Below are 10264 nucleotides of genomic sequence, written 5' to 3'. Positions count from 1 at the left end.
ACATATAATGTTAATGTTTCTTGGTTTCATTTAAGGTGTTATGTGGACTTCTCATTTCTTCAATCGAAACGGGTCAAGAATACACTACAGGAAGCTGGTATCTGCAATCTCCAGCACATACAATGAACCATACAGCGTTTCGGCTCACACTCGTCCACTTTCTAAGATGTAGACTTCACCAGGCTTCAGTCGAGGCAAGCTTTGTGTTGAATTCAAGTCATGGCTCCCTAGCGTTAACCCAGGGTGCCAGGACGTACATCAGACTGTTGGGGGTCCTATTCACATGGCCGAGTGGGCTGCACTTGGCCGCTATTTGCACTGGGGCACTCAGAAATTTTACCCCAGCCAAGGCAGCCATTGACACCGATTTGAAGCAGTGGGTAACAGCTTACACTGCCTCTCCTCGTTGACATTAAACAATGATTGGGCCAAGTTGCCTTTGAACAGAAGGTATGTCACGTGGGTTAATTCCAATCCAGGCAAGCACAGAGATCTGCGTTCTACTTCCAGGCACTGCTGCCATTGAATGACGTTTTACCTCTCAACACACCACCGCATCATAGCAGGTGCGTACTTTGACATCAACCCCTGGAAATGGGAGGGGGGGCAGGGAATGGAAGGGAAAGGAAGGCAAGGAGGGAAAGGAAGAGAAGGGAAGGGAAGGGAAGGGAAGGGAAGGGAAGGGAAGGGAAGGGAAGGGAAGGGAAGGGAGGGGAAGGGAAGGGAAGGGAACGGAAGGATGCATCATCACACTATTATAAGGATATAGAGGGGAGGTTTATATATGGTCCCAGCTTCTGGGTTTTGATAGTACCAGGCAGGAATTTTCCAAAGGAACTTACACCACGTCCAGGGTCCAACACTTCTGCCAGGCCACAACCTGACAAAGCTGGACTGGAAGATGATGGGATGAGTCATTGGGTTACTAAGAGCATCCTCTCATCTACCATACACTCAGCATCTCTTCCCACCAGACTTCGGGGAATGCGTTGACCACACAAGGAGATGCTACCAAGACGTGTCAATGAAAATAGTAAAAAGGTTTACGAATGTGAATGAAAGAAGCACATGATAGGAATTGCACAATAGTGAGCAAGCATTCAGGGATAGAAGGTAAGAAGAGGAGCACAGACAAGAGACCTTAGTTACAATGAATACAGAAATGAGGGAAAGGGCATATGTGCATTGTTGTTCTGTCGTGGGAGGAATTGGGATTTTCCTAACAAATTGGTGCTGCAGAGCAAGCTCAGCTATGAAGAAGGGTGTCTGCTCACACCTCATAATTCAGAATAAACTCAAAACAAATACATCCGAGCTGACTCGGGGACTTTGATCTCCATGTTCATTATTGTGTCTGCTCTTTCGATTGGACACTTGAATTACAGGCCAGACAGCCGGCACAATGACATGTCCATTCCATCCATTTTGAAAACAAAATGTCTGGCCAATAAAGGCTTCAAGAAGCTACATCAATTTAAAAATATCAGCTTCTTGAAAAGAGCAATATAGCCTAAACTTTGAGAAGTCACCCTGAGGTGCGAAACGTGTGTTGGCTGATTTTATTACAAATAAAATTTCGACTTGAAAACAAACAAATCTTTTCAAATCTGTTTTGAGAGATTGGAGGAAAGAGAACTTACGGAAAAGAATAGGCTCCATAATTAATATTGAGCTCAAAGACTGGGAATCAACGAGGATGCTTTTGATTTGGGTTTATCACAAATACAAGTATCTTTTCCAAATGACAAGTTGGACTGATCTGTTTGCAGGTAGAGTGACTGCATGAACAGATGTAAGATATCTTCCATCTCATGAAATACACGACTGCAGGTGTGAATACCAAGAGGCCATGCATGGACTTACACCTTTGCTGCTGCCTCCATTAGAGGCCCTCTATGCATTAATATGTATCTTTGTCAAGTGCCTCGGTGCTTCTGCTAGTATCAGAGAGGGTTCGCCTCGCTTTTCTTATTATATCACCATATGGAAGAAGGCTTAGCATCAACAGCGATAAATGTCTTCCAAGTATGATCATTATGAACATCAGTTTTCCATAATATTGAAGACTATCAGTTAGCACATGGTTACTCAATGTGTGTCCCTTGAGGTGTTTTGGGCTTCAACTCCCATAATCCCTAGCAAGCACAGTCAGGGGAGAAGGATCATGGGCATTGTAGTCCAGAACATCAGTAGGGCCATATAATGAGTAAACTTTACCTAGCAAATAGCTCTTGCAAAGTTGGGAGAGCTTGGAGCTATTCTACTCACTTGATTGGGACCTTACAGATGATGGAATATGTCACTGTGGCACTGAATTCCTTCCTCGACCTCTGATTGGAAAATGACCCATGTCAAGAGAGTGTCAGAATATCTCTGGTGACAGGGCCACCCTTGCCTCCCGGCCAGATGCCTATGGTGAGCCTAGCTGATCTGGAAGCCTTTCTCCGGGCTCGGTACAAATGTCTCAGTAGAGACATCTCCACTCTCAAGACTCCGTCCCCTGGAGCGCTCTTCCTCTCCACCGAAGAAGTGATAGTGACTATCTTCTTTTTAAAAAATGTGTTATTATTATATTTGATTCAATTGAAATTAAAACAATTTTTACAAGTCTTGTCCCAGGAGATAAAGATCTCCCTTTTTGTTTTATTTCTTTAATTCCTTAGCTTTGCTTCTGTGTCTGCGTTAGTGGAGTCTCTATCTTCGATATTGTTGAGGATCACGGCAGGCTACCCTTGGACCGCAGCCCCACTGATTACTGCAATTAAAGGCTTACGATCCCACAAGACTTTCACGTTTTTTTCTCACTTCACATCCTTATCATGATTACAAATGGTTGAATTCATTCTAGGCTCAATTATTCAAACAGTACATCCAAGCACCACCACTAACTTCCAGCGCATGCGCACCGTGGCGCACCTTCAAACGCACTGTTTTAGACACTGGTCTAACTCACATGCGCACGACAGACAGCACACTGTCCAGCGGAGAAACCAGCCCGGATGCAGCCTCACGCTCCCCCTCCTCCAACAGCGATATACTACGATTCCTTCACCAGCCTTTTGCAGGTAGGCTCATGCTCGCAAGCAGACTCCCTTTGGCTGACCCATGCTTTTCACTGCATGACACACAGCATTTTTACAAAGCCGCCTTTTCAATGTCTGCCCCTCTGTATTTCACAGGAGTCACTACCACACAAACGAAACAGTTCTACTGGTCCTGGACTGACTCTGGTCCCATGTAACTACACGGATTCATGTCCAGTGCAGCCCCACAACAGCCCGCTCCTATGCTGGGTAAGAACTGGTTGGATACTTTTTTACTACACCAACAGATTGGTGACAGTCATTTGCCTTGTTTTACTGAAAACAGTACTCTTACACCTCCTTTTCCTTTTTTCCCCTTTTTTCTGTTGTGTGCTAGATCTCCAACCGTGCCATCGGACATCCCCGCCTTTACCAGACTCCACCCAGAATGCCTAATTAGGGCCTCACACGTATACTGCGACTGGATCTCATCGACCACGTTCCAGCCCAAGTTTGCTTTCCACCCTCCCCTTCCCAGCCCGGGCAGATCCTAGGTTAGTTTAATTTTAATCCCATCTAAACCAGAGCACACATCCATATGTGTCTCTGTGTCCTCCCCCAACCCCCGCTTTTTTTAACTGTTGACCGAGCTTTACTTGCTGTTAATTGTAAAACACGAGCAAGCTTTCTATTTCACATAGGACATTTCTGTTTTCTCTCCTTCTCTTACACATTATTTTAGGCTATCGCAATCCTACTGGCCCAGAAGAAGGCTGTCCACTCAAAAGCCGAAACGTCACTGCAGCAGGTCTCCACCTACCGGCAGTCGAAAATCAGGGATTTATATTTCCTGACGTAGACCAAGGATTGGCCACCATTCCACTAGTGTGCAAGATCTCACCACAAACAACAGAACTTTGATTGACTAAACGAACCAAAAGAGTTAGGCCCTGAAATCTTCAAAAACAATGCATTTGAGATGTCTTTTTTGCCTAAACATAAGGTCCTGTTTATAGCTACCAAACGGCATGTACAGAATAGAATGCACTGAATCTTGGTTATCAATTTTTTTGTTTGAGTTCATTGTATCATAATCCGTTGTGCTAATACTGGACGCATTACAGTCCAACTATGTTTTGTCAGAAGACTAGAGCATTACTAAAAAATGCTTAGGATCACTCTTTGTCTTCAGTTTGAATATTAGGAACCAATTGTTTTCCTCGTAATGGTTTTCATGAAAAAAGCAATACCCTGCTAAACCCAGCCATGGGTTCCATTCCTGTTTCAAAACCCATGTTCTGTCCCAGATGTGGAACAACCTGATTCTAAACATTGTCTCCATTCCTTGTTTACACACAATGACAATGATTTTCTCTTGTGTATATATGTTGTTAAGTTGATTTTCATTCACAATACATGTAAATACACACATGTCCCCTGATCTAAGGGGTTTATAACAGCTGTTATGATTTATTCAAATATATGCTGTGACTTCCTTTAAAAGTGAGTATAATGTATAATACTTGCATGCTGGGAATAGGGTGATTAGGTTTAACACCACTACAGTTCCCTGTTAACAACACTACATTCTACAAATTAAGAATGGTTACCAACCCCCCCAGTTATACATACTTGTACCCAGCCCAAGGTTCCGCCAGTAGGGCTCCCCCTTTTGTTACAACATCAATTATTATAATGCCATGGTGGGGTCACAGCCTTAGCCCTACATAAGTTACATTGGCTCTGTATGGCAAAGGGGATTCAACATAAGACCCCATGCATAGTTCACATGTGCTTAGGTGGAGGTTGCCCTCGAACTCCAACCAATAAATGTGTCTGGTTCAGACCATCTAGAGGTGGCCATTGAACCACACTTAATCACTTGTTTCCTAAATTGGTGAGGACTTAGCTCAGTAACCAATAACTAGCTGTGTAAACATGTTTTGTTGCTTTGTTCTCAATCTAATAACACAAAGATACTGCTGGGTAGAAGTACCATGCCGCACAAATATAAATCAATAGAATTAAGATAGACATAGAAATGGGGCAAACCCACAGACTCTTTGAACACTTGAATAATGGTAAAAGGGCTGCTCCAGCCTATCTTTCCTTCCTCTAACCCAGGGGTCTGCAACCTTTGGCTCTATAGCTGTTTTAGACTGTAACTCCCATCAGCCCTAGCCATAGTACTGAATGGTGAGGGATCACGGGAGTTGTAGTCCAAAACATCTGGAGAGCCAGAGCCTGCAGACCCTTTCTCTAATGTAACATATTATTTCACTGCCAATGTTCTATGTAATCCCTAAAAGGAGGAGTCTTAAGTGACTATAAACGACACAAGAGCTAAACTAAAATCACAAATAAATATATATCCCCAATATCAATTAGTTAATTACATTTCTGAAGACGACGGTGGTCAGTGGAGTGGGGCCAGAAATATTTTGAAAACCAAATGTGATCGCCATTTCCATGGGTGGAATTCAAGGGTGTTGGTAACTTCGGGCAGGATGGGGAGAGATGCACAAAGGCCAATTGGAACATGGTGTGCAAATGAATGTGCTGAGAAGTGTTTCAAAAATGGGGGCGTGGGAGGCAAAAGGCAGAAGAAGATGGACAGGGAAGCTATTAGCAGCAAGCCTAGGAAGCTATTGCCAGGCTCGCGGGGGCCTGAGTGGAGACATTTTGTAAGGGGGGATGTTGTGGCCCTGATGGGGCATGACTACAACACCCCTGGCCACCGTGACATGGAACCCAGCAAGTTTCATGTCCCACTCTTGTATCAGATGCATAGGAGTATTGAGGGGAAGCAAGTGGTCCCCTCCCTCTTTGGTCCCAGCGTACCCGAGACAGGGACCTCCTTTCCCTGAAGAGCTGCTGGTTTCTTGCTTTCCCACCCTCCCATTGCTTCCTTTTGTGGTTAGTGGAGGTGTAGGATGTTGGCCGGGGTGGGTGGTGTGCGGAGCACATTACAGAGAATTGTATACTGGACTCTGAACATTAGGGTCATTGCCAGAGAGATGTTGCTCCTAGTTGTGGCCGAGGCACGGTGCAGAGTCGCCATGGGGTTACTTACCGACCGGCGCTGACCCGACAAGTGCACACAGGTCATGGCGGGTTTTGTTGGTTCTCTATGGGTCACCTTATTTCCGCTAGCACCGCTTCCCAGCACGTGCAGGGTTGCCCATGCCCATTGCACTCTGCAGTTAGAGAATGATTGTGGCATGAGTCCAAGGCTTGCAGTATATGAATCTAATTGATGTGAATTTTCTGGGTTATATCATTCGAAACGTTTATTCGGAAAGATAATCCATAAACCACATTTACGACATAAAAATAAATTTAACAATACAGAATGGAGAGTGAGATTTAATTGTTAAAAAAATCAGCAACATTCAAACATTAAAACATTTCATGTAATAGACTAATAAAAAGTGCATGGTGCCGTATAAATCCAGTACACAAATGGCAACCACCAGTAGAAATTCTTAAATAGGCTCGGGATTGGCAATGTTCTGTCAGGTTGCCAGAGATGATTTTTGACTGCCGATGCCAGGCTTTTCCCAGATAGTCCACCGAGCCCCAAGCCACCGGCAACGTGGCCGCAGATAACACATAGCTTAGGGCAGGTCTTGCCTGAGTAATACCTACAGACTTAAGTAGTGGCAATAAAGTGTTCCTTCTCAGATCCATATGTGCTGGACAAAACCACATCAAATGTAAGAGATCCTCCACCGGCCCCTGACAGCTATGGCATATTGTAGACTGTACACTATGTGACCAGTTTTTTGCTCGAGCCCCCAGCCAAAGAGAATTAAATCGGGCACGCGTCAGGGCCCATCGGTGTGAGGGTTTGTCACTATGTAGCAAATACGGCTGGATACCGTCTGTAGTTGTTAAAACAACGTGCCGTTCCAATACACCTGAGCTCCATTTATGAACTATGCGGTACGCTTCCCGGCCCTTACCCTAAAGCCGCCCAGTGTCCGCTGGCTGAGATGATTTGCACATGGTAGCGCCCCGCTCTAGCTAAGAAACAACCCCCACCGCCAGCGACTCTTCAATCAAGTACAACCGCGAGGGTTTTTTGGGCTGAACTCTTATGCTCCTTCCGGCATTTTCCTATAATCATCTTATCACTATAATGAAATGTGCCTTATACGCTTATCTCATTTCTGATGTCTGTTTGTTCATTTGTTATCTGTTTCAATAATGAATAAAATACCTATTTTGAAAAAAAAAAACATGCCTTCTACTTGCAGGTATGCCCAAAGCAAGGGACTCCCTGTTCATCCCAGAAATAGTATTAAACAATTGCTTGTACTTCCTCACAGAACTGGGAGTCAGGAGTGTTGATGGACATAGAAGGCTCTCGCAGTTTAACTGAGAAATGCATTTCTGCATGTAAGACAGCCACGGGATTTTCTTTACGGCTGGGCTATATAGTGTGTGATGTCCTTCATTTAACTTTTGCATTTTCTCAACACAAATGTGGCTGAAGGGCTTCCAAATGTGGCCGAAGGCCTTCCAAATGATTAATGGGCGGTGTGTTTCTCTCCTTGGCCTTGCCACCTGCGACTCCCAACCAGGAAAATAAGTACTGACAATGCCAACAGTTTGGGCTTTTGTATAAGCATGGGAAAGGCACTTGGCAGGCGCTACCGTGTTGGTATTAACTGCCCATCGATGGCATACAGTGCAATATCATGCGAGTAGCTGGGCATCTAATAGCAGTGCCCGGAAAATGCCAAATACTTACACACAAGCCGAAACTGTTAGCTTTGACAATGCTTGTTTTAACAGGACTTCAGTGAAGGACAGGCAGAGTGCTCATACATCGAGTGAGGTCAGAGCTGGTTAAGACATCTTATTACACCATTAGTGTGGTTATCGCTCCAATTAGGTCATTAACTCTCAAACGACTACTTTGAAAACACTGGCAGGCATTTTAAGTGCAAAGTTTGATGGTAAGGATTGCTAAAAGGGAGCTCAAAATGTTCTCATGAGGTGGTGTTTGGGCGTGGAGGTGCAGGAACTGGGTGAGAATGGCCACAGGGGTTAGGATGGCTATGGGCAGTCAATGGGTTGGCAAGTAGCCAAACAACACCTACAGGTCGTGTTCCCCCTCCTCTTATGCAATGAATGTCTCCTTATCTGTACTCTAATGCAATAGTTTTGTTTTATGGGTGGCTCTGCCGCTTACTAGCCAAAACTAAAAAGGAAGGCAACACAAACTGAAGGAAAGACTGTGACGGAAGTCTCGAGTTCTTGGGCAGGGATGAAATGTAGAAAAGGGGCAGGTGATGGCAGGTGGTTTGAAGACGAGAGAGGGAGGGTCCTGAAGAACTAAAGGAGAACAATAAATAGGAGGGGCTGGGAAGGGGGCCATGAAACACACCGAGGAACTTGCAGGAAATGGAGGAGAGGGAAAGGGTGAGATCGTGAGTGGGGAGTGGAAGGCGCTTGGTTTGTTCAGGTTATGGGGAGAAGGAACGTTGGAGGCGATCTGTACATTGTGATGTAATACAAAGCAAAATGCTGTATTGTAAACTTCATCTTAGGCACATTCTATGCAGAGAGAACAGAATAATGACAGGCAACTTTAAAAATGTACACTATACAAAATCAAGTGAACCAGTAGGCGTTGACGCGCTTTATGCGTCAGTGAGCTATGTGTGCGCGTTAAGCAGCTGCTTCAGATTCGAAAGAGCTTGCTTTGCGCTTTGTTCTTCGACAGCCGTTAAATGACTTGCCACTGGGTAAGTCAGTATGCGCTTAGGTGCTGCGCTTGGGGGCGAGAGGTGTCCTGCATGAAGCGCTATATATAAAGAGAGTCTTACATTAAAAAATGCAGCCTGTTCTTGCATAGTAGCGGCCTATACGCGGCCGTTTGCTAGACACGTGGGTTTCTATTGTCAGCAGGACATCGTGCCGAATTCACAAGGGTGGTTAAGGCAAACGTTCTTCGGGAAATGGCCGAGGCAGGCGGTGTAGGTGTGGAGCAAGAAAGGGGAAATAGGGCAGAAACTAAGGTAAGGAGAAATTAGGTTAAAATATATAGCGCTATAAACTCTGAACTGCACGTAGCGCTATTAACTCTGATGGGGGGTCATCTATGAAATAGGTCGTCTGAGGGATTAGCGAGCGATGATTTCATGGTGCACTATTCTCTGCCCCCCACCCCCTCACAGAGATCCTCCCACCTTCCTCCCCAATAACCCGAGGAAGCGCCCCCTTAAAGAACTCAAAATATGTCGTAGCAAAGCTCTTATGTCCTTGTCATGCACAGATGGCGGGAGGACGCCAAAACTCGATTTAAAACACGAAACGGGTCACGAAGGAGATGTTGAATGTTTGGGTTTTGGGAATACTGCGCCCCCCTGTTCTTGGCGAGGGGTGGCGGTGGGGGTCTCCACTCAGGGGGAGGGGCTGGGCTGGCGCGTGCAGCAAGGCCTCTGATGAATTGCAGACGAGACACCAACTGTTGTATTGACCCCCTGCCCTGGAGGCATAGCCCCCCCAACACTACTCCCCCTCCGAGAATCAGCGCCAAGCCTACAGGGTTTACAGAAGAAGAGGCGATTCTATAAAACAAGCAACGCGACGTGTATACCGCAATTAATAATGAGGTTAGTTGATTTTGCAATGATACCTTATCTTGGCACACACAGTGATTCGCCCAAGATCACACAGCGTGAGCTACTAAGGAGTCCAGTGTTAGAATGTATGTCTTCGGGTGCCATTGTGCTGAATTTAGACTCTAACCAACAAAAGGTACGGTATGGGGAGAAGTCTGCCCACTTCTATACCAAATATCGCCCAGGCGACTTCACTGATGACGGATGGCGTGGGCTAATGGCTTAATTGGGAACGTGTCGAGAACTCCAGCTGTGACTGGAAGCATCTCCAAGTGACCACACCATGAGGTCTCATGAGTTCTTTTATCGCACTCGGCTTCTTCGTCATCTGCTAACATCGGGGCGCATTCGAAACAAATAGGTTAGGGGCGTATAAACACACTGGGCAACACCACGCATTTATTGACAAGAGCCTTTAAAGGCGCCACGGGGGGTACTCACCCCCCTCCAGCACCACAAGCGGGGTGAACGTGTGAGAGACTCGCGCTAAGTGCCAGGTGCTGGGTCCGAGCGAGCAGCGGGTGAGGACCCAGGGGGCACTGTGTGCATTTACCGCTCAGCTGAGTGATGTGGGTACAGACACGGCACTCAGAGAAGACCGGAAGA

The 10264-nt window shown here is 45.7% G+C and overlaps 1 long non-coding RNA gene across 1 annotated transcript; it reads left to right on the top strand.

Moving 5' to 3' along the window:
• The first annotated feature begins 2959 nt into the window (after positions 1-2959).
• Positions 2960-7264, top strand: LOC138472228 (uncharacterized). Its single transcript, XR_011268574.1, has 4 exons — positions 2960-3065; positions 3180-3293; positions 3421-3577; positions 3766-7264. It is a non-coding gene; the product is annotated as an uncharacterized lncRNA (long non-coding RNA).
• The last annotated feature ends 3000 nt before the right edge of the window (positions 7265-10264 follow it).

This window comes from Ambystoma mexicanum, chromosome 8 (assembly GCF_040938575.1).
Source record: "Ambystoma mexicanum isolate Mex_15411 chromosome 8, UKY_AmexF1_1, whole genome shotgun sequence".
NCBI lineage: Eukaryota > Metazoa > Chordata > Amphibia > Caudata > Ambystomatidae > Ambystoma > Ambystoma mexicanum.
This window is presented reverse-complemented; position numbering and strand designations above follow the sequence as displayed.